Below are 27,772 nucleotides of genomic sequence, written 5' to 3'. Positions count from 1 at the left end.
AAATACCAATTCTATACCTGGCCTGCACAGCCTCTCTGGTCACACTCAGTTATGGTGATATCCTCAGGAACAAAACATTTTTTAATTCTAGCCTCAGTACCTGAAGAGAATGACTCCTTCTTTAGGTAGTAAATGAAGAAGAAGAGAGTAGTAATAGTGAGAAGTAATCCAGAAAAAACAAAAACGAAAAACATCTTCAGAAAAAAAAAACTGAACTGAGTTTAATTTATTTAGAAAGGAGCAAACTTGGAGATATGCAATAACAATGCTATATGCTAATTGTTGTCACAAAAATGAATGCATTCCATGTCTGTGAGGTATAAAACAAAAAAGGATTAGCTAAAATTTAAGAAAAATTAGCTGTATGGCAGGGGAAACACTGTAATATGACTGACTGAATACTATTAAAAACTAGCAATTCTATTAAAAATTTTAGTAAAATGAAATGAGCTGTAGGGCAGGGGAAGCACTGGAATATGAGTGACTGAATACTATTAAAAACAAGCATGACAAGCATCTACCAGTTTCATTTTCTATGTTTAGAAGCAGTAAGCTGGGGCAAATAAATTTGTGAGGTTTCCCCATGAATTATTTTATATTTACTTATGATTCTGAAGGCAATCATGCCTTCTGCTTTATTAACATTTAGTGCACAGGACTTATAAATGCCTTAATTTATCTGTATTCAAAGTACTTAGCCGAAGATTCTGAAGTCTCTAAGAAAAATTAGATAAATTAATTATAACATAATAAAACTCAACATTTATATTGGTAGATTAGTAATTAAAATGCCTAACAAATTTTAGAAAATGTGGGTAATCACTACATAAAAAAAGAAAGCAAATAGTGGTTTATAACCTGGGCCCAGATTATTTGTTTGTTGCCATTTAAGTGTAGCTTTCTAGAGAACAAGAATGGTCCATTCAAAGGACAAAATATCAAGCAGGCAAGGCAGAAGCTGTGCATGGTTAACGTGGAGCTCTTGGTAGAAGTGAGACATGAAAAGTCCGTAGTGGTTGGACACAGGGGCAGGCTGTATGGAAGGGACACGAAGACATTGCCTAATGGAGGCAAAGAAGGTGAAGGGTAACATGAAAGATTTCTTTAGGGAATCATGATGAGAAAAAAGTTTAAGAGCTCAGCAGGACAAGGGACCTGGTGACAAAGATAGTGGAAAAGGCCTTTTACAAAATGCCTTTCTTAAACTGTCTGATTCAAACTTTCAGAATATATTCAGTAAAGAAAAAAGAACCTTTGAATAAGCAAATAAATTTACAACAGAACATTATTAAAAAAAAAAGGCTGATATAATCAAAATAATCAGTAATAAAATTAATATTAGAACTAAAATAAAATAAAACATGGCAGTAGATTTCCACATTAGAGAAAGATAATAAAATTATCTGTAGTGCACAATTTTATATACAACTATGATAAAATACAGATTTTTATGCAAGAAATCTTCTAATGCAACCCTCTCTCCAGATCAACCCTAATCTTGTTAAAGCAGGTGACTCAGGGCTTTTAGGAGTCTGTGGGAACTCAGCACATCCCTCTGGATGTCCAGAATTGCCAAAAACCCTCTCGGGGGGCTTGGAGACCCTGGCATGTTGCCCGGAACACCTGGTGGCTTGACTTTGATCCTTCCAGCGAATTGCCACCTGTGTATGAGGACATGAGAGCCACACAGGTTTGAATCATGCAAGAATGATGTATTACAGGGTGGAAATATAGATTTTGGGGTTTTTTGGTATAGGGGTTATGGAGACAAGATGGAGGAATCAGGGCGTGTCTCATCCTTCTTCTTTCTTCTTCTTGTTCTCCATTTTCTGCTGTGATGTTGGCACTTGGGGATTGGTTTAGAGTAGAAGTGCACTGTCTAACATAGGTGATAGGTATTGGGAATTAAAAGTAAATATGATATATGCAGTTTGTAGTATATAAAGACGCCGCCACCTCAGGGGCAGTCAGAGTGCTTGTGGCTGCCTTGCTGTGCAGACCTCGGCTGTGCAGAAAGAAAATTTTGTAGATAAGAAATAATAAACAGCTTGAAGACTGAAAAGCGAAGAGTCCAGACTCATTCTTTGGAGCACAGGCTGCCTCAGAACCATCCCACACGTCTTGGGGCAGAGACAGACAGCCGACACAAGAGGAGTCAAGTTTGGGAAATCACTAAGGATGAACATACCACAGCCTCTTCATGGTACCCGTTCCAGGGCTGAGTAATTTTCAAGATGAAGACTTTTTCTTCATTACTACCTGGAATTTTCTTTGTTGCAAATTGTCACCACTGCAGTCCAAAACCTGGTGAAGTTCCATCACAACAATGGTGCACTGCTGCCTCACAATTAAACTCATTCCCAACTAGAACACCTGAGCCCTTTTTTTTCCTGAAGACACTCTCTGCAGCCAGTTGTTCCAAGCATATGTGAATACAGGAGGAGTTTCCTTTGCTGAACTTGGAAGCATATGATACATTAAGTCCTCACTGATTTCAAAATGCCTGGATGTCACCTAGTAAATTGAAAGCCAAGATGAGAGGAAATAGCCTCGGGCAAAAAATCAATAAAATGCAGCTAAATAAGTAACACATCTTGAATGTTCATCATTAGATATTGAAACTTTGTATCCAAATGAGAAAGCAAAGGTTTTTTTCAAGTTAATAGCACTCACATGGTTCAAATAGAGAGTTCTTTTTCTACGGGGATGGTAAGACACAGTAGCATGTGCAAGCTGAGTAAATTGCACCAGCATTTTTCTCAATTAGCAAATTAAATCATATTAAAAGAACTGGCGGACTGCCTATAGAATATTTTTTTCTATCTTGGCTTTTTCTCTTTGTAAATGTTTTCAGTGTAATGCTACGTTGTTATGTGCCAACACAGTAGTTCCCTCAATCCTCAATAAGCAGACATATGTTGGCACTTTTCCATCTCTAATTTTGTCAGAGTACTTCATTTTCTCTCACAGTGTTCTTCCTGGCACTGATACTTGCCAGCAACTGACAAAAAAACAACTGGAAATGAGAAAAAAAATTACTTTCAGGGGCAATCCCTGACAGCAGCACTACTTGAATATGATCCTTGCCAAGATTTTCTCCTCTGCCTGCAGACATCTACATGGAAAACCTGTTGGTTTTGTTGCTGCTGCCATTAATTTCAGGGCCCTAGTTGTCCTTTAAAGAACATCCAATCAAACCAACTTTTTTGTATTAAGAGAGTTAGAAAGGAGCAACATTGCTGCAATCAAAAATGTCCTGATTCAATTTCCAAAATTTTGTGCAGGTTTACACAGAGGTTTTTGTAAAAATCAGATTTACAGAAAAACACCTACTTTGAAAAGACTAAGCATCCATTTATACTGCTTAAGAGAAATCATATTCATTAATGTCTATTAAAATACTGGAATGTCCTGGAGACCTGCTCTGTCTTCTCCCGCTCTCTCAGCTTTTCTTTCTACGATAAAGAATCCAATCTCCCTCAGTTTTGTGGCCCTTTGCTGACCTCATTCCACATCTCTGTCATCCCAGAAACCCACACATGGACACAGCACTCCAGGTGTTTCTCACAAGTGTTGCTGGCATCTCTCTGCCTGATGCATTCCATGGCACTGTAGGCCACCTTTGCCACAAGGATACCCTGCTGGCTCATTATTAACTTTTCTTCCACAGTATCTCTGCAAAGCTGCTTTGCACAGTTATGCCTCAGCCTGTAGTGGTGTGTCTGCTTATTTCTCACCTGAGTCACTTACATTTTCTTCAGCTTCACTGAGAAGTTACCAATATTTCTTTATAGTAGGAATGGTATATTCTGCAATCATTTTTCTTAGACACTTATACAGTGTCTGATAACCTGAAAAATTCACCTAAGACATGAGGCACTAGCAGTTGTTTGAATGATAGTTTTTGTGCTTGTCAAGAGTGTTTCAAAACATCTATGTCATATTGGGGAATAAATGTTTGGGCAAACATGGTATTCAAGGCATATTTTATATTGATAAAAATAGTCCATACAGAGTCTGGAGCAAAAAACCAAAACCAGATAAACTAATTTTCAGTGGAAAGGAGGGTTATATTTAATGGCTTGCAAAGTCTATAGTTTATCATAGTGACTCTCCTGCCAAGATTTGGCCTATAATTATTAAATTAAATTATTGTATTTGTACACTAAGAGAATCTCATGTGACTGGAAAGGAATGATACTATCTAGTGTGCTCCTGAATACCTGTGAATTCAATTTTACACACTGTAGGGCATTTTTTTATGCAAATTGCAATATCTCAATAATTTCCTTTAGAAAGTATCATAATAATACTTACAGCCAGCTGCCTATGTGTTAGTTATAATGTAGTTCCCTACATGTTTGTATTAACAATTTTCCAGCATATATCAGGGACAATTCTCATCTTCTACAAAAAATTCATCACTACTTACAAAAAAAGTCTTATTTTGTTACAACTCTGGAAATGTTCCACAAAACTGGTACTGGCACAGTACTACACTGAGGAAGAGGAGGGAGGGGTTTGATAAAAAAAATCAGATAGCTGAATGCAAGTATTGAGAACCAAGTATGTCAGATGCGTAAACATCCTACATGTTAGCAAATATTTCAAATCACTACTTCCTGCATAGCAGGAATTTTCAAACACTGAACTTCCCATTAGAATTGCAAGTAAAGTTCAATAGCGTTAAAACTGTTACACAAAAGAGTTAAATGATTTGCTAAATTAGTTAGTAGAGATCTTCCTCCTTTGCTTACATTTTTCAAGAAAAACTTTGAGAACATCATATGTGTGTTCATATTAAAATTAATATGTGAGTGCTCTAATTATATAATGATATAATACACATTGCCACAACTCTGCCCAGCCTTTGAACTTCCTTTCAATCCTCTGTCCTTAGTCTTAACAAGATGGAAGTTGGGAGTTTTATGGCTCTTGGTGACCTCAGTATTTATTTTATCATTTACTGGGTCCAGAGCAAGGCATCTTTTTATTCAAAGCTCATGTACATGTATTACATAGGGAGTTGCCCTCTAGGCAATTCCTAGAGTAATGTTTACTTTTTCTGCAGGACTCTATGATGCAAAATTTTTAAAATGTAATCTGTTTAATTTTATACTTTTAGATACTTCAGTGAATTTATGGCAATATTAATATTCACTGAGTAATTATAACTGCAGATGTTCAATAACCCTTATTTCCATAGTTCTAGACTTGTTATTTTTCTAATCATAACCATACAACAGTTTTCATTTCTTTCTAAAGTCAGTTAAGTATCTGTAATATATAAATTAATTGAGAAAGTAGCCTTATATTAAGTTCATGCCATCTAAAATCAGTGTAATACTAACATACTTAAAGAAATATTATTTCAATTCAATCTTACATTGCATATAGTACTTTTAGATTGTCAATTCTTAAGCTTTCCTAATAAAATAATTCATAAAAGATCTCTCTCATTTTCTGGTATACATTAAACTGGATAATTTTTTCTCATTTAATATTTGTCATAGATTTCCTTTTTAAATAATTCAACACCAGCTTGTGTCCAAATGCAGTAAGTTATTTTTACAGCCATTCATGTTTTTTCTTTTCCATTTAAACTATCTGAAAGAGCATTCCAAAGTAATCAGACTTAATGCAGCTAAGTCGCCATCCAGCCCCCAAAAGTAGAATTAACTAATCATAAAACATTTTTCTAGAAGATTGGCTTAAATGCACATTATCCAGTTACTTTTTTCCCATTTATTTTAATCACTTTGATACAGGTTAGGCTTTTCCCCAGAAACTTTGGAGCCTATTTCTTTCTTCTTTCATGAACAAAATGTCATACATAATGCAATGTCTGTCCTTGTCTAAATAATGAAATGAGCCTTTTAAAAGAACTTTTTATCTTCTGAGAATTCCACAAGTTGCATTTCCTAATAGATTATGAGGTTCACGCTAGCTTTTCCACTAGTGATGCCACCTAATAAATTATTATCTGTCAGATGAATATATAATTTTAAAAAAGCATAATTTTTTCTCTATTTCCAAAATATTAAAAATGTTAATTTCTGATGATGGTAGGATTACACCTGTTTCTACAGCTGAAACCAAGTAACAGTCTTAAGTGGCAGTTAGGGAAACTGAACTTGTAATGTATTTATTTCCTTGAAGCTAAAACTGTTCCTGGGACAACACAGATTCCACATCACAAAGGAAAATCAAAATTCCTCTCTTCTTGATGGATGGAATTCCAATGTATCAGGGAGAAAGTAAGAAGAATTCAAATTACAAAACATTATGAAAATATGCTCATCAAAAATGAGAGGAAGCAATACAATTAGTGGATGGGCCAGACTCTTTCATGTGCAGAAGAATAAATTAAGTGGTTTAATTCACTACAAAGGAATAATAGAATTATTTGCAAGACTCATAATTTACTAACAACCTAGATCATCTTCTGCCTAGTATCTGGATGCTAGTTTCATGTCATTACACCCTAGTCATGAACTCTCAATTTTCATGAATATCAAGATCCCAGTTAAGGATCATATTATAAGAAAAGAAAAAGAGAGAAAATAAAATCATCAGTGTGAAAGTTAAGACCTTTATTTTTCACCCCAAACACTCTGTCTTTATATGTTAAAGACAGATTCAGTCATGCCTCAATATTTACTACAAAAACCCCTCTTTTTGGACATGTTTCTAGTATTCAAATCTGCATCAGAGACATTAATTCCTATTGTTCATTAGTGTTTGTTTTTAATAAGTTTGAGCAGTATTTTTGCTCTGAAATAAACTAAAAGTCTCTTTAACCTTTATTGTAACATACTCATGTGAGTTTCTTTGTTATCCCTCTATCCCTCTGCGTACCCTCTGATGTGTAATGTCCTGGGTGCCCAAGGTGCCCTTGTGGAACATCCTCAAACACTTCTTTCAAAGCAATACTGCCCAGGTAGCAGCATAAACAGGAATGGAAATCTCTGAGTATCATTTGACAATATATTATTCGAGTCCTCTAAATGTAGTAAATTTAAAGTAAATTATGTTCTGCTCTGTGTACCACAATGACTCTCAGTCCAGCTGGCATCTGACGGAAATGTACATTTAGTAATTTTTTTTTATGAATCAGTGTTCCAAAGTCTTTTTTGGGGATATGAGGGTATTTTCTGTAAATGAAACATGATTAACTGTCTTTTCACATCAATATTGTCAGTGGTTGCTTGGATTTTTTAATTTTTTTTTTTTTGTTGGGTATTTCTTAAATTGAGTTTTAACTGCAGTATTAAATACCTCCAAGCACTGCAGCAATAGATGTGAAGGGAGAGGTATTTTTATTTTTAATCTTAATTTTTATTTTTATTTTTTAAAACTTACACAGGAAAGTAGGAATGTTTTCCTTGCAAACAACATATTACATTACTTGTGCATGAGTTGTATTTTTCTTCATTTGAATCTTTCACTGTCAAAATATTTATTCAGATTTATTAAATAACAGAGCATCATAACATTTGCAAATGCAGCAAAAAATGTATCCTTGACAACTGTAATGAGCATAAATTAAACATAGGTGAAAGCAGATGACAGCTACTTCGTGTAATTCCTCTAGCACTTTAAAATGATCACTCAGTTAATCAATGATGAGTTACAGTGCAAATCTTATAATAACATGTGTGACATGTACATTAATAGCTAATTGGAACATTATGATGAATGGTACTACAAAAAAATACCACGAGTTAATGAATAGATCTTTTTTATTTTTCCAGTTTCTGACCAAATGATGGGTTGTATAGATGAAATAATCTCTTAATCCTTCAATGTCACAGACTATCATGGTGAAATAGTGTCTGTTTCCAAAATTTAGTATTTGTCACTCCTACTGGCAGAATGCAGACTGAGTTAGCCATCATCTAGGTACTCTCCAAACAAAGAATTTGGGGGAAAGGAATACCTATCATAATATCACAGTACAAGAAGACACCTCCTGCACAAGCAAGTGCAGTAAAAGAATGGCAAGGCCAGTACCAAGCAAGAGTCCTTTCAGGGAGTCAAATGTAGTCTCTAGATTTGTTTTAATTTTATTTTATTTTAATTGCTTTTAGCAAATTAAATATTGGATAATTTTAGTCCCTCTACTACTTCTTTTTCCCTTATAGAAAATGAAAAGGCCAAAGGAAAAGGGAAAAAAAGGGATAAAGAAAAAAAAAAAAGGAAAGAATGATGCCTCAAGTGTTAGCTTCTATATTTTTTCAGATTCTGTGCTGCTTTAATGCGTAGTTCTGAGCTTCATATGAAGTGTTGGTAAGCTCTCTTCACAGAGTAGGGAGACAAAACATTCGTTTTCTATCTGGGGACCAAGGACAGCCAATCCAAGTTTCAGGCCCAAAAGCATAAACGGTGAACTGAAGAGAGAAAAACAAGGATGGGACTTCATAAACTGAAGGTGTAATTGTAAAATTAATCTAAATATGGAAATGGACCAAAACTTATAAAAGTGTGAGACCCCATGACTGGTCATCCATTTTTGTGACCATTTTGGGTTCATCTTGGGTGTAGCCCTGGCTGGGCTCTTATACTGCCCAAGTGGATCCATTGAGGCCTTTTAATAAATACCTACTTTATTCTTTAACTCTGTCCAGCCTCTGTTCTAGGTCAGCCTTCTCAAGGCATCAAGAGAAAGGCAAAGGGAAAAGAGAGAAAAAGAAGGAGAAAAGGAAAAAATACTCCTTACTTTTCATAACAATTTCAAAATAACTCTATTAAAGAACTCACTGGATTCTACTTCCTTGAGAGAAAAACAAACACATAAACAACAACAAAAAAACTAAAAAACCCACAAAAACTCCCACTAACAAACCAAACAAAACAAAATTAAAAAAAACCCACCCAAACATTAAAAAACCCAAAAGATACACTCCAAACCAAATTTGTACCAAATGTTCACTTTCTTTCTTATCTGAATTAATATCAAATAAAATACTAAAATTAGTCCAGATTAAAGCTATAGGAAAACACCGATGATATTATAAAATATCAATTATTTATGGTATCTCTTTTTACTGTACAATCTTGAAATCCTAAATAATTGCTGAAGACCACATGCTAAGAGGTGTTTTCAAATATTTACAAATTTCACCTGCAAAACTCACCCAATCTATTCTAGAATTCATATACTTGGAAAATAAAGAGTGAAGTGTTTGGCAAAGATATTAAATATCTTTATTAATATCTTAAAGATATTAAATTCCTAATTTTTTTAAAGCTTGGTGCAAATGCAATGCAGTTAAATACAATTACCTTAACATCATTGCAAAATGCAGTCGGAACACAGTTTAATCTAATTTTTTTTTTGATATTTTGTTAGGGCTTTGTGTAAATTAAAAATAAAAATAAAACAAATTGAAATTCCTCAATCTAAAAATAAACAGAAAACCTGCTATAAATGCCAAGTGAGCATATAGATTTTTTTTAATCTCATGACAAAAGACAAACATTATTTCTTCAATTTTTATGCGCAAGTCTTAAATTAAAATAGAATGTTTAGACAGGATGTGTGAATATAGCTGTTGCCAGTGAAGAAGGATATAACATTAGCTTTTGACTATGCTTGTGCTGTGTAAATGTAATCTGAAAGTGAAGTCTGCATCCCTGAGAAGATTGTGATATTCTTGTTTACAGGCTTAGCTTCACAAATTTAGTTATAGGTTTTGATTCTCTATCTTTAGTATCACCTGTAAAAAAATATTTGTTTTTATTTTTCTTAAAACATAAAATAAAGTGCTTCTAAATGCTTTTTAGGTTCAATCACTCAGGATTTTTTTTATGCATGCCAATTTTTAATTTTTTTAGAGGAAAACTTTCTAGCAAGACAAAATATTATAAACAAACTTTTTCCAAATAAAGGCCAATGTACACAAGAGAAAATTCTCCTCCAGAAGGATTTAGTCCAGCTGAATATAACATGGCATTAAAAAGTCAACTCTGCTTGGCTCCTTCTGCACCTAATCATTTATGCTGCCTATTGCAGTTCTCACTTTGGTTCAGTTCTGGAGAAACCAACTCATTCCTGAAGCAGGGAAACTGAGGCACTGGAAGGAAAATATGAAAAATATTGGCTTGGATGAAGGAAGGCACAGATTCAGACTCTAGTTAAACGTGACCCTTAGCATGATTAAGATAAAAGGAAGTACACATAACTCAACGGATATGTTTTTGGGGTTTTTTTGTTCAGTGAAAATTCAAAAAAGGAAATTCTTCCAATAGGAGCAGCAGTCATTTACATGTGTGTGTTTTACACATTTTGCCCTTTTATTTATATGACAAGAAGCTTAAATATAAACACTACTGACAAAATATGCCAGCCTTTCTTATAAACCTGCCCAAATACTGGCAAAACATTGTTAAACAAGATGCTGTCATGCCCCAGCTGTCAGTTTCAGCACACCATCGCTAAATGGCATGTAAAAGGGCTTTATTAACCTAATCCCAGACAGAAGTCCAGAAAAGAGGTTTGGGGTTCTTTTCCTGTTAAAGTCTTAAAAGTAGAGATTTTAAGGCTTCCTGTTGTAACTCACCAAAGGGCTGAAACTCAATATTTCCTGGATTTGGACAGCTGTAACCAAGTAACGTGTGATTTTATCATTAATTGAAAGAAGCAAGTTTCTAAAAAGCATTTCAGAAAGCTGCCAAAAAGCAACAACATTGCAATTGAATATTTTCTCATTTCTGATTCATGCTGCATATTTCTGAAAAGCATCATACAAAGCACACTGTACAACACCCTTATATTACTGCTTTTTGTTTTGCTTGTTTTCTTACAGGCTGGACAATGTAGACCGCATATAAATTTCTACAAAACAATAAGGGAAAATTATATTTAAATACATCTGTCTCTAGAAATTTTTCTAGGAAACCAACCCCATGCTTTTCTAGTATATAAACCCCATGTTTCAAAGACATAAATCCGTATAAAATTGTGAGTATGTGGGATAATTTAAGCATATACCAGAGCAACTTGTCTAGAAAGGCTGAATTAATGACTTGTGCAACATTAATCATTAACCTTTTTGAGTGCTTCCCAAAGGGACCTCTTAGTAACAGCCATTAGAGAATCATATACTGAGTTCTTGCAATGTTGTCTAATCATGAGTGATACATATTAATTAATTAGTCAAGGCTTGTAAAGTGCTTGGAAAGGATAAAGAACAACATACCGGTAAGTGCTAACTGCTATTGTGCTGTATTTTTTTGCTCTGACCATTCCTAAACAGATCTCTGAGGCAATGTAGGAATGATGGTTTGCTCGAGAGCACTGGTCTTTTTTCACCCCAGTGCTGTACCATCCAGTCCAGTTTTGCAAATTACTGAATTTAGTGCAGCCAGAGTCAGGCCCAGTCCTGGAATGGCTCTTGCTGTGTGGAGTAAATTTCCTTGCGCACACTTGGCTGTGTACAGATGTGCACTGTTCCACTCCTGCATTAAACACATGACAAACATAATGTGTTTAATGCATGATATCCAGTGCTTTTCAATGCTTTTAAAAGCATTGAAATATCTGTTTTGGAGTGTAGCTCTTGAGAATAATTCACTCTGGTACACAGGCCCAAGGTGCCCAAGGCTCTGGAACTGTCATGGTATGATTTTTCACAAAGTCAGAACTTGATCATGCACGAAGTGATGCTTTTTCACTGCTTACCACAATCAAGTCACCACAGCAGGGAACAGTGGGTGATGCCCAGAAGTCCACTTGAAAATGATTGCAGGAGATGTAGCTATATTGAACAGCTTATTTTAGTAATAGGGTTTAGTTTAGTCTGGACACGATGCCATAACAGTTCAGCAATCTTCATCATCTTCTGCATGTTAAATACTGCAAATTTGTAAATTTCCTAGATTTTCCTTTCTTCATTTTTAATAGAATTATGTACAGAACAAAATGTACCTACAATAACATTCTGAGAGTGTTGATTTTTTTCCTTATAAACTGTGGATTTCTTAGATTGGCTTATAGTTGCTAACCTGACCTGATTTTGACATCATCACCCTGTTTTTCAGTTTTGTTTTTGTCATTTCATTTCACAGAGGGAGAAAGAGACTATAATTTGTGTCATAATCCTAATCTACATGCTTCTTTGAGTTTAAATTATTTTGAAAGAATTTTTATCAACTATCCTTTTTCCTAGTATACTTTTATTCTCTTAAACACTTTTTTCCTCTTTGTTTCCCCAAACTTGAATCCTTCAACCACACTAAATGAATTTTTTAATAATATGCATGTTTTATACACCTGAGTAGAGATTATTGTAATGCAAATTTCTAGACAAGCAGTAATTTTTAGTAAACATAAGTGAAATGAAAAAAATTTGTTATCCCTCAAAAACAGTTTATCCTAATAAAAGATCAAAAATAAAATGTACCAGTAGAAAAATATTATTGTAATTAACCATGGTAAAGCACCAGAGCTTAGCTGTTACTTGTTATTGAACTCTTAGAGGGGACATTGACAGCATCTAAGTAAAAAAATATTTTTCTTTTGCTTCTATTGTTTTAGATTTTATGAAAATAACTACTATGTTCTTCAAAATTATGTAGTTTGTAGAACAAGGGATTATGGAAAAAATTACAAAAAGAATTGACAAAAGCTTTATATTTCAATACCTCTTCTTTCCTTCTTTAACTTACCTCTAATTTTTACCTTATATAAGCTGCTCTGGTAAAAAAAATCATTCTGGGTTGTCACTACAACTATATTCATGTAACAGCATTACATGCAATTTACTTTTGGAACAGAGGGTAATAATAGAACTGGACGTGGTGACAACACATTGCAGATTGCAAAAACTAGGAGAAATTTCAAGTCTATATTTAAGAAAGTACTTGTTCATTATTACTTTTGATTTAGGTTAGATCTCATATTCCAGTAATCTCATGGGAATTTGTCTGAAGCCATATACTGAACACATGACCATACAAAACATGATTTCTAACAATAAAATTATATGAAGCTCTAGCACTCTGGACTACAAGAATCTCAGTAGTAAAAATCAATATGGAAAAGAAGATAAACTGTATGGGACTAAAAAGGAAACACTGAAATAATAAAAACCAAACCAAGGCAACAACCCCAAAAACAAAGGAAACCCCTACAAATCCAAATGTGTTGGGTTTATCTAAAAGTTTTACCTCACAGGTAATACAATGTAGCATAATATAACCAAGTTTACCAAGAATGTGAGGTGTATATAATCTGCAAAGGAATCTAAGCTAAACAACATTGTAAGCCTTTCAGCAAAGAGACTTTCTGTGAAATGCAAACAGATAAATAGATTTGCATGCAAGCAGGAATCCAAGCATCCTCAACACTCCCTTGATACATGCAGAAACAAAAGGTTATATGAAAGAATTAAATAGTAACATAGGCATATATATGTGTGTGTGTATATATATATATATATACACGTAATGGGAAAAAATAAATATGCTTTCCTATTTTCTGGTATATTAGTCCATTCTTTTCCTAATGCTATGTGGGTTTTACACCAGATAACAGGTGGAATTAAGTGCCAGTCTTTTTTTTTTTTCCCTTAGCAGTTTTAGTGATAACCCATTCACTGTTATTTTCTGATATTTCTTCAAATAAAATTTTCAGGAATGATCAGGTTGGAGAGATGAATTTACATTCTTCCACTTCCATCTACGTAGTTCTTCTTACCTTTAGTCTAGCTTAATTATTTGCCTTAACACTTATGCCAGCAAATAATCTAGAGCAGTAAATAAAACAAAAATATTCTGTAGCTTGATAATTGCCAGTATAAACTCAAGCCAATCATGGAAAATGAGAAGTAAGAATTGATTTAGATCTCATTAACCACAATTCTGATGAGCATGACTAACAAGGACTCATAAAATGCTATTTTAGTTGTGAATATTTAATATAGAGCTAGTGTAAGGAAATACACCTTCTTTATTGTTGTGTTTTCCTTATTAGAAGAAGCTTTTAAGTTTAAAATTCTATTTATCATTGTGCTAATCACTGTACACCTAGGTAGGAGCTGGCCTTGAGTTAAACACCATTCCAAAAAGACTTTCAAAACAAATATTCTCAATTTTTCTTGGGTTTTACCTAAGGGGAAAAAATGCTGCTTTTGGATTGGCTGTTTGTGTACTTGATGATTGGAAGATAAGATTTCCAAATGCACTGGAAACAGTCAATAAAATGACCACTCATGGAACAGAAGCAAACTGTGTCTCTGCCAACAGACTCCAGGAAATGCAAGTATACAGAGAAATATGGCAAATATGGCTATTTTCAACCACTGACATTCAGAGAATCTTTTGTGCAAGTCTTGTCTTTTCACTACCTGTTTGTTTCACTACCAATTGAACATCATACCAATCCATACCAATCTTCCAGAAATGAGAGCCCATTTTTGAGTTCACCTACAGATATTACTTCACGGGAAAGCACCATTCCCAATGTGAGCTGGTTGTTTTAGTACTGTCATTAAAATCCTACTCTAAAGCCTGTCTTACCATGTTCTTCCAGAGCACACTATAATAACCTCAATAGCAGCTAGCTGCTGTTCACCTGCACCAGGTTTCTTTGCTCTGCACAGAAGAGAACTTTTTCATTGATGGGTCAAGCCTTATAGGATTAATTTAAGTTTGGCCTGAAACGTTGCAATTTTTCTCTGAATAAATATGAGAAAAAAATTGCAACAGTGAAGAAAATAGGCTTTAGATTCCATGAAAAAAAAGAAGAAATGTTATTAGAAAGATGAATGTTGTAATAAGCTAGGGCGATCTGCATGCAAAAGCATTTTTTCCATGCACCTAATTTTATAATATATTATTCCTTGTTCAAGTGGCACTGCTTTTTCCTGACCCTTGTAATGATGTTTCAACCTCTTGGGAACAGAGACTCATTTATTGTGATTCTTTCCTCTCAGGACTTTTGAAGTGCTTGTGGCTTGCTCAGAATGCACTTGCAGGGTTGTCACTGCTTGGAACAGGTATTGTGCTGGCTGTGCATTCTTTACACTGCTTCCTACAGACTGATAGATTGATTTGAAAATGCCACAGGCAGTTTTAAAACCCCTTGCTGGGATTGGCTTTAGCAAGATCTGAGGCTCACTGACTGAAACTTGTGCTGATGCCTATCAGTTCTCAAACTCCACTACAATTTAGTGTTTCTAGTTGCATGCCTAAAGTCAGCAGGTAATTACACTTGTTGTACTGGACATATGGTAGGAAAGTCAGTGTCCACTAAAATCTACCTAATTTGTACCTATTTATTTTCAACAGGAATATAAAATCTTTTCCACAATTCGAATTGTGATGCCTCTGCTTTTTCCCACTTTCCCCAGCATGGATCAAGATCTGAGAAATCATCCATAAAGCCCCATGCTAATTCAAATTTCACATTATTTCAGGGAGCACGTTTCTGTCAGTATTGCCTTTGTAAGCCCTGGTACTGTGTGGAGAAAATGTCTTCTGCTGCTCCTTTGCCTTGTAGGTCTGTGTTATTTTAGGAGAATGGGAAATTTCAGATTTTGCTGTGCATGAACACTGTTGTCAACAATGAAATCTGCTTTAGCATGATATGAAAGCCATATCTTTATTACCCTTTTTTACTTTCAATAGTTTTTGCTTAAACATTGTATGATTCAGTAATATAGCAGAGCTTGGTACAGATTTATTACACTGTGTATGTGTACATATATGCACTTGTAATAAAGTTCAAATGACATTTGCTAAGCAAAAAGAAATGCAAAGAATACAATTAATGACCACATTTAGTGTTATGGATATGCTGGATCATTCTACATTATAATCTATGTATTAACAGAGATTTTTATGATTCGCCCTAAATTGAAGGACATCTATTCAGCAGAAGAACTGTGGTGGTATTGTTGTTATAGAATGCACCTCTGCAGAGCACCTGTACTCTCAGATTTTGAGTTGGAGTTAGGTTTCTCCAAGGACTTGGCAGAAGCTGAGCTAATGGCTTTGCCTCTAAAGCACTCACCTGCTAAGGACCTTGTTTTGTGAAGGGCAAGCCCTAGACCTCAGTACAGCCAGGGTGTCCCAAGCAGACACACTATTCTCTGATCAGCATGGAGGAAGCCAGCAGGGTTACCATATCAGGGTTGCCTCCCCTTTGGCAGCTGCCATCATGAGTTAAAATGCCCTTCTCTCTTTATCTGTGTCAACAGAACCTCCCCACTGGAGTAAATTTTTCTTTATTTAGTCTTCTCTTGCAGAGTATTGTATGCTGCTACTGCAAGGAAAACAAATTTCAGGTCTATGTTCAAACCTAATTTGTTTGGAATACGCAGATTTTTTTACTGACTGCTATATCAAAATAATCAAACAAACAAACTAGCTAATTTTGCTACTTTTTAGCTTTTTCCTTTGTTTTAAAAACAAGGACATTGAGATCAATTTTATAAATATAACATGCTAACATATTAGCTTATTCACTCTATACATTAGAAGAAGTTCCATAAATCTGAATTCCTGGCAGCTTCATTTCATGGTGCTGAAACATCTGAGTCCTCAGAGGATGCTGAAGGTAAAGTTTAGTAATTTCAATTTGTTCTAAGGTCAAAACACCTATCCCCTCTCAGAAATGAACAAAATGGCTTGTGAAAGATTTAATTTTTTTCTCGCTATATATATATATGAATTTTTCCCTCTAGGCAGTTACACAGAATATTAATAATAGAAGTCTAAAAGGTAAAAAGAATTTGTGTGAAAATTTAAATAATAATTCAGAACTATGACAATCATGTATGTGTTAAATGTGATTATTATGTGAGCTTTTGACTTCATCTTACTTTTTTAGACATATTCTTGTGAAGACACAGTTGAATAAAGAGACTTAAAGCCAGAATCACATTTTCTTAATTTTTTGTTTTGTTGTTCATCACTGCCCCATTAAATCCAAGCAGCCAATATTGTGTTTGTGAAAGAGAAATATTGATATTTGGGGTAAGATCTTTAGACTGTCATTAGGTCAGCTAACATGTTACATGTGAAGATAATGGCAGCTGAAACTCCTCCTTTGGGCCCTGACTCAAACATTCAGTGCAGCTCCAGCTATTGCAATGCATTAATTGTGCACTAGGAAACAGACTGGAAAAGGTAAACCTAGGAAAAAGGCCAGAAAAATACCTTATGGGACATCAGTATCTATCCACATCAATGAATAAATTATAGATTTCTTTCCAAAAATACGTGATTTCTTTTTAGGATCTAAAGTGTTTTTTATATTATATCCTATCCCCCTATCTCTGCTGGAGTTAGGTGCATGGCAGGACTACAACTGCTCATGTTGTGGCTTTTTAGTACTGGTGGGTTAAAGTTATTTAACAGCTGAATTTCAAGTAGATCATTTTCCCCTTTTACAGTTGTGAAGATGCAAGTAATCATGTAGACACCAATTTATGCACATTTGGACGCTACCACACAACATTACACAATGTTCTATATTTAGTCTTCTCTCTGTTTTCCTCTAGTCTTTATTCCTAAATTTTTCCCTTTCTTCAGTTAATTTCCTGAAAGGAGCATAAACCTCCCCCCTCCAAAAAAAAAAAAAAAAAAAAAAAAAACCCCAAAACAAAACAGAAAGAAAAACCTATAAAGAAAATTAAGTAAATGAAATTTAGTCTCTTGGCAAAACAAGGTATCAATTCAAATTAAAGAAGCAAAAAAATGTCCTGATAAGATTGAATCAGTTCTTCCCAGTAGTTTAATATTCTCACTTGCTGTTCTTCATCAAAGCTTTGTACCTGCTAATAGTCATGTCTTCATGAAACATTATCCTCCCTTATCTACAGTGATTTTAGAAGAATTTTCCCATATGTATTTGCATTGATTGTTACCAGGGAAAAAAAACAGCCTCCTATACTAAGGAGATTCTACTTATAGTCCTACAAAGAAAGCAAACAAAAATAGCCCTTTTTACATAACCATTATTAATGTAACCTAAAAACCAGTGTTTGAGTTACAAAACATGAAGTAAAACACTTTCAACACTTTCTGGTTGTAAAGAGAAACATTAGATTGTTAGCCTGAGGTTTTAGGATGCCGGCATGAAGTTTACTAAATTTAAAACATTACTAGAAGCAATTGTAATGTCCTGATAGGTGATAATATGCTTGCATTAGAATGGTCCATGGAAATATCTGTGTGCAAATTGTTTTGTATTAAGCAGGAAATCTTATGATTTTTGACTTCTAAGTTCGTATGCTTCTCTACTTTTTATGTATGAGATGACTGCAAATACATCTAAGGAAACTCAAGTCCTGTGTAGTCAAATAGAGGGAAGTCAAACCAGAAATTCTGATGATCTTACACATCATTTAAGATGTAAACTAAAAATACTAAAAACATAGAGGTTTGTTTAAACTTTGGCCAGTATGAATATCCCTAATCTGATCCTTATGTAAAGTTGGTTGATTCATTACAAAGTTTAGTAAAGAAGTCTCTTGAGTCATTAAAAGTTCACTATCAGAAACATTACTTCAGCAGTACACTTTAGTATTAGCTCCAAATTTGTGTGGAGGTTGTTGATTTAGCTTTGGTACAGAGAAACTGGATATATTCATAGAAGGTTCTGGACAGGTGTTCTATGGTGGAACCAATTTTTGAGGAAAAATCCCTGACATATACTACTGCTGATCAAAAGTAGATTCTCTGTAAGGAACTCTATTACTAGTTCATCACAATAACTTCAAAGGATATATGTTGAAGATCAATTCATTTTTTTGGATGCATGTCTTTTCTGTTTATCTTAAAAGAGTAATGAAAGGACCACATTTCCAGAAGAATTCTTTTTACCCCAACTTTGATTTCCATAAAAACAGAAGCTTTTTCTGGGTCTTCTGATCCTGTCCCAAATCTTGCAGTATTTAGCTCAAGATCTTAAATTCTGTTTTGTCTCTTCACAGCACTGTCTGCTGTAGGTGAAAGAATGAAAAATAGTTTAGGTAATGTGTGTTCTCCAATGCATGTTTTTAAATTTGTTCACCCATTAAATAAAAAAATCTGTCCTTTATTGCTATAGAAAAAAACAAACAAACAAACAAAAACAAACCAATTGGAAATGTGACTTGAATGAACTGAGATAGTCAAAAAATGGTTGCATGCTATCTATTTTTCTCAAGTCCTGAGTCAAAGAACAAGACAGGACTGTAAAACATAAAAGTGGGTATATGATCAAGTTTATCTACTGGGCATCAGCTGAAAGACTTTATAAATGTAAGTAAATAAGTAAAACTATTGCTTAGTAGAAGCTCTTTCATTGTTTTTTAAGCTGAACATGTGGCTGAGACAAGAAAATTTCTCTTTATATCTGACACTTACATTCTGTTCCAGTCTCCATTTCAAGAGACTTGAGTAGCAACTGTTGGATATAGGTTTTCCTTCCACTTTTTAACCACATGTTTTACTAAATTAACAGATAATTTTTCCTCGTAGTATGTACTTTTAGAAAGCTGATAAGTAATGTATTATCCTTTCTTCCAAAGTATCTATTGAATTTAAACAAAATAAATAAATTAAATCTCTATATTGAATTCATCAGTATTTCTTTGCAGATACACTCAGGTACAGCACCAACAACTTATACAAAGGAAAAAAAAGAGCACTCTACATTTGCCTGGGTCTATCCATACTGTTTCCATTGAAATTCCACTCATATAACACTGTAATTACTCCAGCCTTGCTGAAGTTCAAGTAACTTCATACAATTTGGAATCACTTTGTCACATGCTAATCATCAGGCAGTAAGTCTCTGGCATCATAAATTAGTCACTTACTGAAATAAGGAGTAACAATTAATCACCTCAGAGAATACTTGGCAGAATTAGCCATTCCTAAGACTACTATACCTTACTGACAAACACTGTACAATAATTCCATCACACACTGCACATAGCTGAAGACATAAGCCTTACAAAGTCAAAGTAGAGTATCCCTAAGGTTCATCTTGATTATATCAGAAGAGACAAAAGCCTCTGATAACGTACTTCTCTTGAAATAAAATTTTAATTATATTCATGATTATATTCATGCTATATGTGAGGTTCTTGATGAAATAATGCTAATGTTTGTTTGTAAGACTGATTTTCACTTGAACAAATAAAATCATTCGCAGAGGCATAATTTAATTATTTTTTTACAGTCTTTTTTACCCTAGATATAATATTGTTGCATTTTATGGTCACAATATTCTTTAATTGGATTTCTGTTTCCTCATTCCTAATATTTTAGGATTATTTTAAACCTATGTGTTTGCAGAGTAATTTACAGTATGTAATCATAAAGTATCCTGCTGTGAACAATATGACATGTACTGATGGATTTCTGAATGTCATGAAGCTGAACCAATCTCAGCTGTCAAAACTGTTCTATTAGGAAAAGCTTAAGTTTGTAAGCATCCATCCAGCATAAACAACATTTTTGACCTCTATATCTTGCTGAATAAAGGAAATATACCTATTATTATGTGCATTTCAACTGTGCTGCTCTCACCAAGACTGCAACTACATGTCCAGAAGTTGAAGTGATGGAATAGGAAAGAGAAGATCATTCCTTTAAAAGACTAACCTATCTGAAATTCAGCCCACATCTTGGAATAAATCCATTCTTTGTATAGTGCATGAATATGTCCAATCTTGCTTCGTCCCAGTGTGCAGTGTGCAGTGTGCACACAATCATAATTCCAAATACAATTCCACTCTCAGTTTGTCCTAGAAAATTTTCCACCTTTATATCAAGAATATTTTCTTCTAATTTCAGTCTGCGTTGAGTAGAATTTCATCGCTTTTTTTAATAGAACCTTCCTACAACATTCCCGGAATATTATCAAGAACACAGAATATGCATTCTCTGCAGTTAAAAATACCTATGACACTTATGATAGCAGCAAAATAGTTTCTGTTTGCCTGTTAGGGGTGGTGGTGGGGCAAACCTCATGTACCTTACAGATAGCCTAACATCAAACTCCTCAGCAAATCTGATATGCAAATGCTGTGTTCAGTACACATACAAAGCTTACATTTCTATATTGCAAAATTTCTTCCTATATAATAGCATGAGTGCTATAATTCCATTATTGATTTTAATTTTCACCTTGTTTCCCTTATCAACAGAGATTTAGCATCCCGCTGTGGAAGGAAAGCTAAGGTTTCCCAACAGTTCCAATTTTTAATGAATACTCAGGATATGATTCTATTATTTGCTCATTTCTGCCTGCTTTTCAGAACTGAGAATATTTTTATTCTCCTGAAATTAAACCATGTCTCAGGTCCCCTTTTTTAATTATACAGTCATAATTTTCTGTTTTTTTCAGATTTAATGGAAATTGAGGATATCCAGGAAAGCTGAATCTTTTTTCAAACAAATTTAAACAATTTCCATTTTATACTTTCCTAATAGTCATTCAATTGGACAAAACACTTAGAGCCTCTAAGTCTTACCTGAAAAAATATAATGAAGAGAAAAAAAATCTTCCTCACATGTATATACTGTGCTGGAGCCAAAACAGCAAATAAAGCAAGTAAAATTCAGATTTTCTATCTCATATCTCTCTTTAAGGACACTGCAGGGAATATTCTTTACTGTGCAGCACAGTAGAGGCAAGATGTTACCTTCTAATGGCAATGGAAATTATTTAATTTGATCTGCCTAGAAGGAACTTGAAAAAATTATCATAAGATCATAGAATCACAGAATGGCTTGGGTTGGACAGGACCTTGAAGTTAATCTAGTTCCAACCCCAATGCCATAGGCAGTAAAATTCCTCATGAATTTCAATTAACTAGGTTTCTAGGAGATTTAGGGTAGAAATGACAAGATGTGTCAGAAGTCTCACCCCATTTTTATGATCTGTGGCAACAGAGCTCTAGTTCTTTAGTAAGGTTAATTTTGATGCCATTCTTTACCAACTTCCTTATCATAACAGAGCTGAGCAAGTATATAAAAAATGCAACTACAGACTTTTTTTTTTTGCGGATTATTACTGAATCTTTAGGATGATTAGGAAAGAGATTTGACTTGGGGTGAACTGTGTGTATTTGTCCAATAATTTGAAATTCCGTGTCCACTGCTGAGTAAGGTTAAGAAGCAGTTGCTCTGAGACAGGTACCATTGTCTTTGATGCTAAATAATGACATGGAAATGCTTTCACATGCACATCAAAGTGTAATCTGAGTAGAATTGGATTATTTAACTGGAACTATTTGCACAAAGTTGTGAACAGAGACAAAATAGCTCATTAGAATATAAAATGTTTTATTACAGGGTATGTAGTGGATAACCAAAATGTTAAATATAAATAAACAATTTGTCCAAGGACTCACATTATGTGGATCAGTTTGAACTCACACAGTTATTAGTTGATAATGCCAACTCCCCTGTTCTCTTTGTAGCCAAACCAAATTCACCTCTAGTTTTGGTTAATATAATGACTACGCAGCAATGAAATCCCCACAATCTCAGCTTGGTCAGAGGTGTTCTCCATCACATGACATCACAGATATTCAGTTTGTTCTCCTCTTTTGTCTTTGCTTCTATGTTTCCATGGCAGTTCTTTAACACTAGCATAAGATGCCTAACTCTCACACAACATGAATTAGACATGTATTGACTCAAAAAACTTTTAACTGATATAGAATGGAAAGTCTAAATGAGTCTCCATCCTTTATACATGCTAGAAATATCCACCTATTAAAAATAGTTTAATACTCCTGAGCAGCTAATAAAATATACAAACAAAATATAACAAAAATATACAAATGAAAAACAGACAGGGGACGGCCACTTTTCATGAAAGCAAGAGAGGATGAATATGATTGTTTATAGCTTTTTTCTTATTTCATGTACTTGAAGATTCTTTCCCTGCATTTCTTACTTTGAATTTTGCTGTAAAATATTGAGTACTCCTCCTCCACACCCATGAATTAAATACAAAGAAAAATTTTGCTCTAATTTTAAAGGAGGTAAATCCATAGTAGCTCCTTTAATTTTACTTGAAATACAATAATATAAGTATTGTTAGGAAGAAAGTAGACTTAATAGGTTTATCACTGCAGAATATCTTCATGAGTTTTACTCTGAAAACAGAAGCCAACTGATGCCATGTCAAGATGGAAGGAAGACTGAGCATTGTGGGTCTACAGTTTCTTATAAGACAATAAACATAGTTCTCAAATCCAAAATTATTACCTATTTTCAAATTCCCTTTTTTCTTCCCCACAGTGATGCAAAAATCTGGAAATTATGAACCTAATATTTCAGATGTATCTAGAATGGTTAATCCCATTGTATTTTTCTTCACATGTATGCTGTTGTAGAGACTTAGATATCAGATCAGCAGAAAAAAAAAGGTTTGAAAAATATATAAAATGCATAACCATATAAAATGTGAAAAACCTATAAAACATATAAGAATAGTTGTTATCAGAGTACTGTGTAATGTACTACATATCTTCGTTGGCAATTGAGACATTAGAATGTGAAAATACTTCAACACTTGCAGATTTAAGGTTATGCTTTGTCAGTGGGTGGAACACCTTTAATTTAATGGTGGAACACCATTAATTTACAAGTAACTGAAATTAATAGTGAAAATTTTTTTCTATTTTAATTCAGCATAAATTACCTGGACAATTGTTTTACCATGCTGTTTTTTCCCCAGCTCACTGGTGATGACATGGAAATAACAACTAGTAAGTAAATATTTGGTAAGCAATCCTTTTTCATTACTGAAATTTATAATTATAGTTTTTTTCCCTCCTAAATAATTGAATATGTCTAATTGCTCTTCCTTTTAACTTTAATGCTAGGTTTCAAACTCGTGAATGTACAGGAAAGCTCTAGTAGAGACATTATTCTAGTGTGGCTTTCCCTTCTATACAACAATTTGAACTCAAGCAATAAAGTTAAATGAAAAAGGCACTATCCTAGATTTTCAATTACAGCAGAGGCAGGGAGCCAAAATTTTCCCTTTCATTACTGAAATACTTCTCATAGCTACACAGTTAGAATCCCTGCTGCTGCCACTTCTGCTATTCCTGTTGCTGTTACTGCTGCTCTTAAATTGAAGTGCCCTTGAAAACAGATGAGGTTATAGGTCACTAAATAGAAGTTAAAATTGTGGAAAATGTATATTTAAAGGAAACTGAAAAAAAAAAAGGGCAGGAACAGGCATTCAGATCTTCTTTTCCCATATCTCTACTGCAAAGATATGATTTATTTCCAGATCTGTAATAATTTTTAGTAGTAGCAGTTGTGCCACTAATTTGTCAGTGCACATGAAGTATGAGTGTGAGCCCTCTATGTCTTTTAGTAGTACTTATACCCAGAGATATTTTGTACCAAGAATCTACTCACTGAACAATCAGGTGCATTCCATCTCTGGTGTACCCACCTTTTACTGTGCTACAAATCTCCAAGAAAAAGCATTATTCTTCTATTGCTGTGAACAGCTTTACATGAAGGATATCATGTCTCAAGAGCAGCTCTTTATTTTCCCTGTCCACTTCACTTTGGAAGAGAATTTCTTTCTACCAAGCACATAAACCTAACCCATGATTTCAAGAGTGGAACATCAAATCAAAACTATTTGCATAGCTCTGAAAGTGGTTTACCTTAGACTTGTGTGAGGTGGAACAATTCATTCCTTGTCTATCAGCCTCCTGTGTGATTTATAATTGCCTCCTCTGCAAGAGCTACAGAAAAAAAATAAAGAAGGGTACTATGTCATATTTTTTTCAGTACAGGAGAAAATCAAAACTTGTCCTATTACTACAGATGAAGATGAAAAGAACATTAAAACAATAAGTGACAACATTCTGTCTCAGGCTGTGCAAAAAGTGTCAGCAAATTACCATATGAAGTTTACGTAAAAACCCAAGAAAATCCATCTAAGCACAAAAGACAGTAGATTACCTAAGACAAAAGATTTGTGCCTCAGAAATAAAACAGTTAAAATGCACTCAGCAAACTGAAAAAAATGGTTCCTGACACATAACAAGACCAAATATCATCCTCACCTAACAAGAGTCTCAGCACTCACATGTTAAATGCTGTGCTGCAAAGAACATAGTAATGTGTCATGGGAGAATTGCAACAATGCAGAAGTCTTGATGAAAATTTCAGTCATGAAGAAAGAGTAGTCCAATCCATAAGATTTTCTGATAAATAAGAAAATTCAGGGAAGATGTTACATACAAGAAGGATATTTTTATAAATAATTTTAAAATGTCATACTTGTACAAGGAAACAATAAAAGCAAAGCCTTCTGAAATTCCTCAGAAACCCAATTTTTGCTTCCTTCTTCCAGTCATGGATCACAGGAAGTCAAATACTTCAGAAAAGCTGGGGTTTTTTGTGTATTTTCTAGTCAGGTTAAGGATTTGGTGTTTTTGAGGGGAGAGGAGGGGTAGTGTTTGGATTTTTCCTCTTTTTTGACAAAATAATAGCATACATAATTATTTGTGTAATTCACTTTTTCAGCCACTGACTGCAGAAATAGAATCACATGTGGTAATGTGAACCCCTGTTATTTTTATTCATGCCAGAACTTATTTAGGATCTCGTTAAAATTATCAGACACTCTTAGGGGAAGGCCAGAATGTCAACGATTTTCTAATGACAGTTCCATAACAGCATCTATTACTGTGAGAGTTGTACGAGCCTTTCCCGACTCTTACCACTTGAAGATATTGGAGCCTCAGAAACACTCATCTCTGTCTCTGAGGAGAACAGTCTTTCTGAACTCCAAAACCCTTTCTTGATATCCTGACAATTTATACTCTGACTCTTATTACTCTGTAGTGAAGTACAAGATACACTTTCTGTCATTGTGGTACTGTCTGATCCCAAAATTTTCTGTGACAAAATAACTGGCAGTTATCATAAACGCAGAAGGAGGGGGTGTTCAGATCAAGCACAAAATCTGCAGCTTTAGTTCTCATATGAGCAATCATATATTGCTTATCCATGGAAAACTATTCTTATGTGCAATCAGAATAACTACATAATCACACTTTGTACAGGTTTTATGACAAACTAAAAATTATTTCTGCTCTATTATGTTCTCTTCCTCAAATCTCATTTAGTACTGTCAAATTTTAGCTTTAAGTACAGTGACTATTAAATATAATTTTTTCCTATCTTTCTTTTCCTCTCCTGAGAGAGGAAGAAACATCAGTACCTTTCTCTGAAAAGCTTTAAATTGTGCAGGTTTTGTAGTGGCACCTGTGCTGCTGTTCTCTGTATCTCAGAAAGGCTTTTCTGGTGACAGAATAAGCACAAAGAGGGCAACTGATGTGATGAAGGGCTTCTCACCTCCTCAAACAGAGAAATGAAAACAACTATGCACCCCTCTGTTTGTGGAGAAGAAGAATGAGGTGAGATCATGGTTTCAAATTAATTAATGAAATGGGTAAGATGAACATGGAAGAGTTAGTCAGCTAATTATCTGACCCTATAATTAGAGAACATCCATTGAGACTACCAGGAGATCCCTTAAAACAGGTGAAAGAACATATTTCTTTGCACAGGGGGCAGAAATTTTCTGGAATCTCTTTCTAGGGGAGATTGTGGAGGTAGATGGAATTGGCTGCTTTGAAAAGGGATTGAAAAAAACCCCAGAAGTAGGCTTGTAAAACTAGATGATGAAGAGACCAGCTGGGATCATTAATCCAATGGCTGTGAAGGAGCATAAGAAAAATGAACATCAGGTATTGGTCAGATTTGTGTGCCTTCCCTAAGCATTATCTTATTGTCACTGAACTGGGTAGACCTTTTGATCTGATCTAGAGAAGCGTTTTTATGTTCTCATACAATTTCAACACACCATAAGATAAGGCTTATTCTTAGTCATCTTAAGGGATCAATTTCTGCTTCTGCTTAAATATTTCTCAAGCATCCCCAGTCAAAACTAAGGGCACTAGCAATCAGCTGGGAATCAAATATGTTTCTAACTTATGCAGTGATTTGATAAGTGAAATCATGACTAGAAACAAACTTTCCAGGCTCTTGGTATTCATGTCTTCTGATAAGTAATTCAGGAAGAAATCATATGAGAAATGTAAGAAATGTGGGTGCATTTTTTTCATTATTGAAACATTTACTTTTGTAATAATTCCTGCTCTTTAGGACATTCCACACTTTTAAGAGTTTAAATAACATTTATGCACACCTTTACTTATAGAGTGAGGGGCAAACCATAGACAGAAAGAGACAAATCATTAATGTAGGCACATTAAAATATCTTTCTTCATTTAAAAGCCAACAAAACCAGAAACGAAAACAAAAATATATTTTAGACTGCAGATTATAAAATCCTGCAAATTGCTATGTATGTCAAGAATTTATTTTTCCTCTACTGAACATAGATATATTTACCAAATTTATTCAATATGTTTACTACTTCTATAATAAATACAAATATAAACTGAAAAATAAGACCATCATTGTATTGTTGCTTTTATGATTATTAATTAGGATTAAAAAAATCTAAAAAAAACCCCAACCTAAGAATTCTTTCCCAGATGAATCCCTTATCCTTCACCACATCTACTCTACCATTCTTTGGAACATTTTTGCAGAGAATCAGTCTCTTTCTCTGAAGGTCTGAAGAGTGTTATTGTCCCCACAGTGTATTTTCAGAAACACTGATCTCTGTAGCCCATGCTGACTTTGCTTTCCATCTAATTACTTATTCTCTCCTCTGCATTTCCTCTAGAATCTTAGTTTATCCCAAGTTTTT

At 34.3% G+C, this 27,772-nt stretch overlaps 1 long non-coding RNA gene across 2 annotated transcripts in view; it reads right to left on the bottom strand.

Moving 5' to 3' along the window:
- LOC143693850 (uncharacterized) overlaps window positions 1–27,772 on the bottom strand; it is a 254,812-nt gene that overhangs the window by 107,082 nt on the left and 119,958 nt on the right. For both annotated transcript variants that reach the window (XR_013181833.1, XR_013181834.1), the window contains exon 2: window positions 24,645–24,725. This is a non-coding gene — a long non-coding RNA (uncharacterized LOC143693850). The remainder of the gene's footprint in view (window positions 1–24,644; window positions 24,726–27,772) is intronic.

Source organism: Agelaius phoeniceus, chromosome 4, assembly GCF_051311805.1.
Source record: "Agelaius phoeniceus isolate bAgePho1 chromosome 4, bAgePho1.hap1, whole genome shotgun sequence".
NCBI lineage: Eukaryota > Metazoa > Chordata > Aves > Passeriformes > Icteridae > Agelaius > Agelaius phoeniceus.
This window is presented reverse-complemented; position numbering and strand designations above follow the sequence as displayed.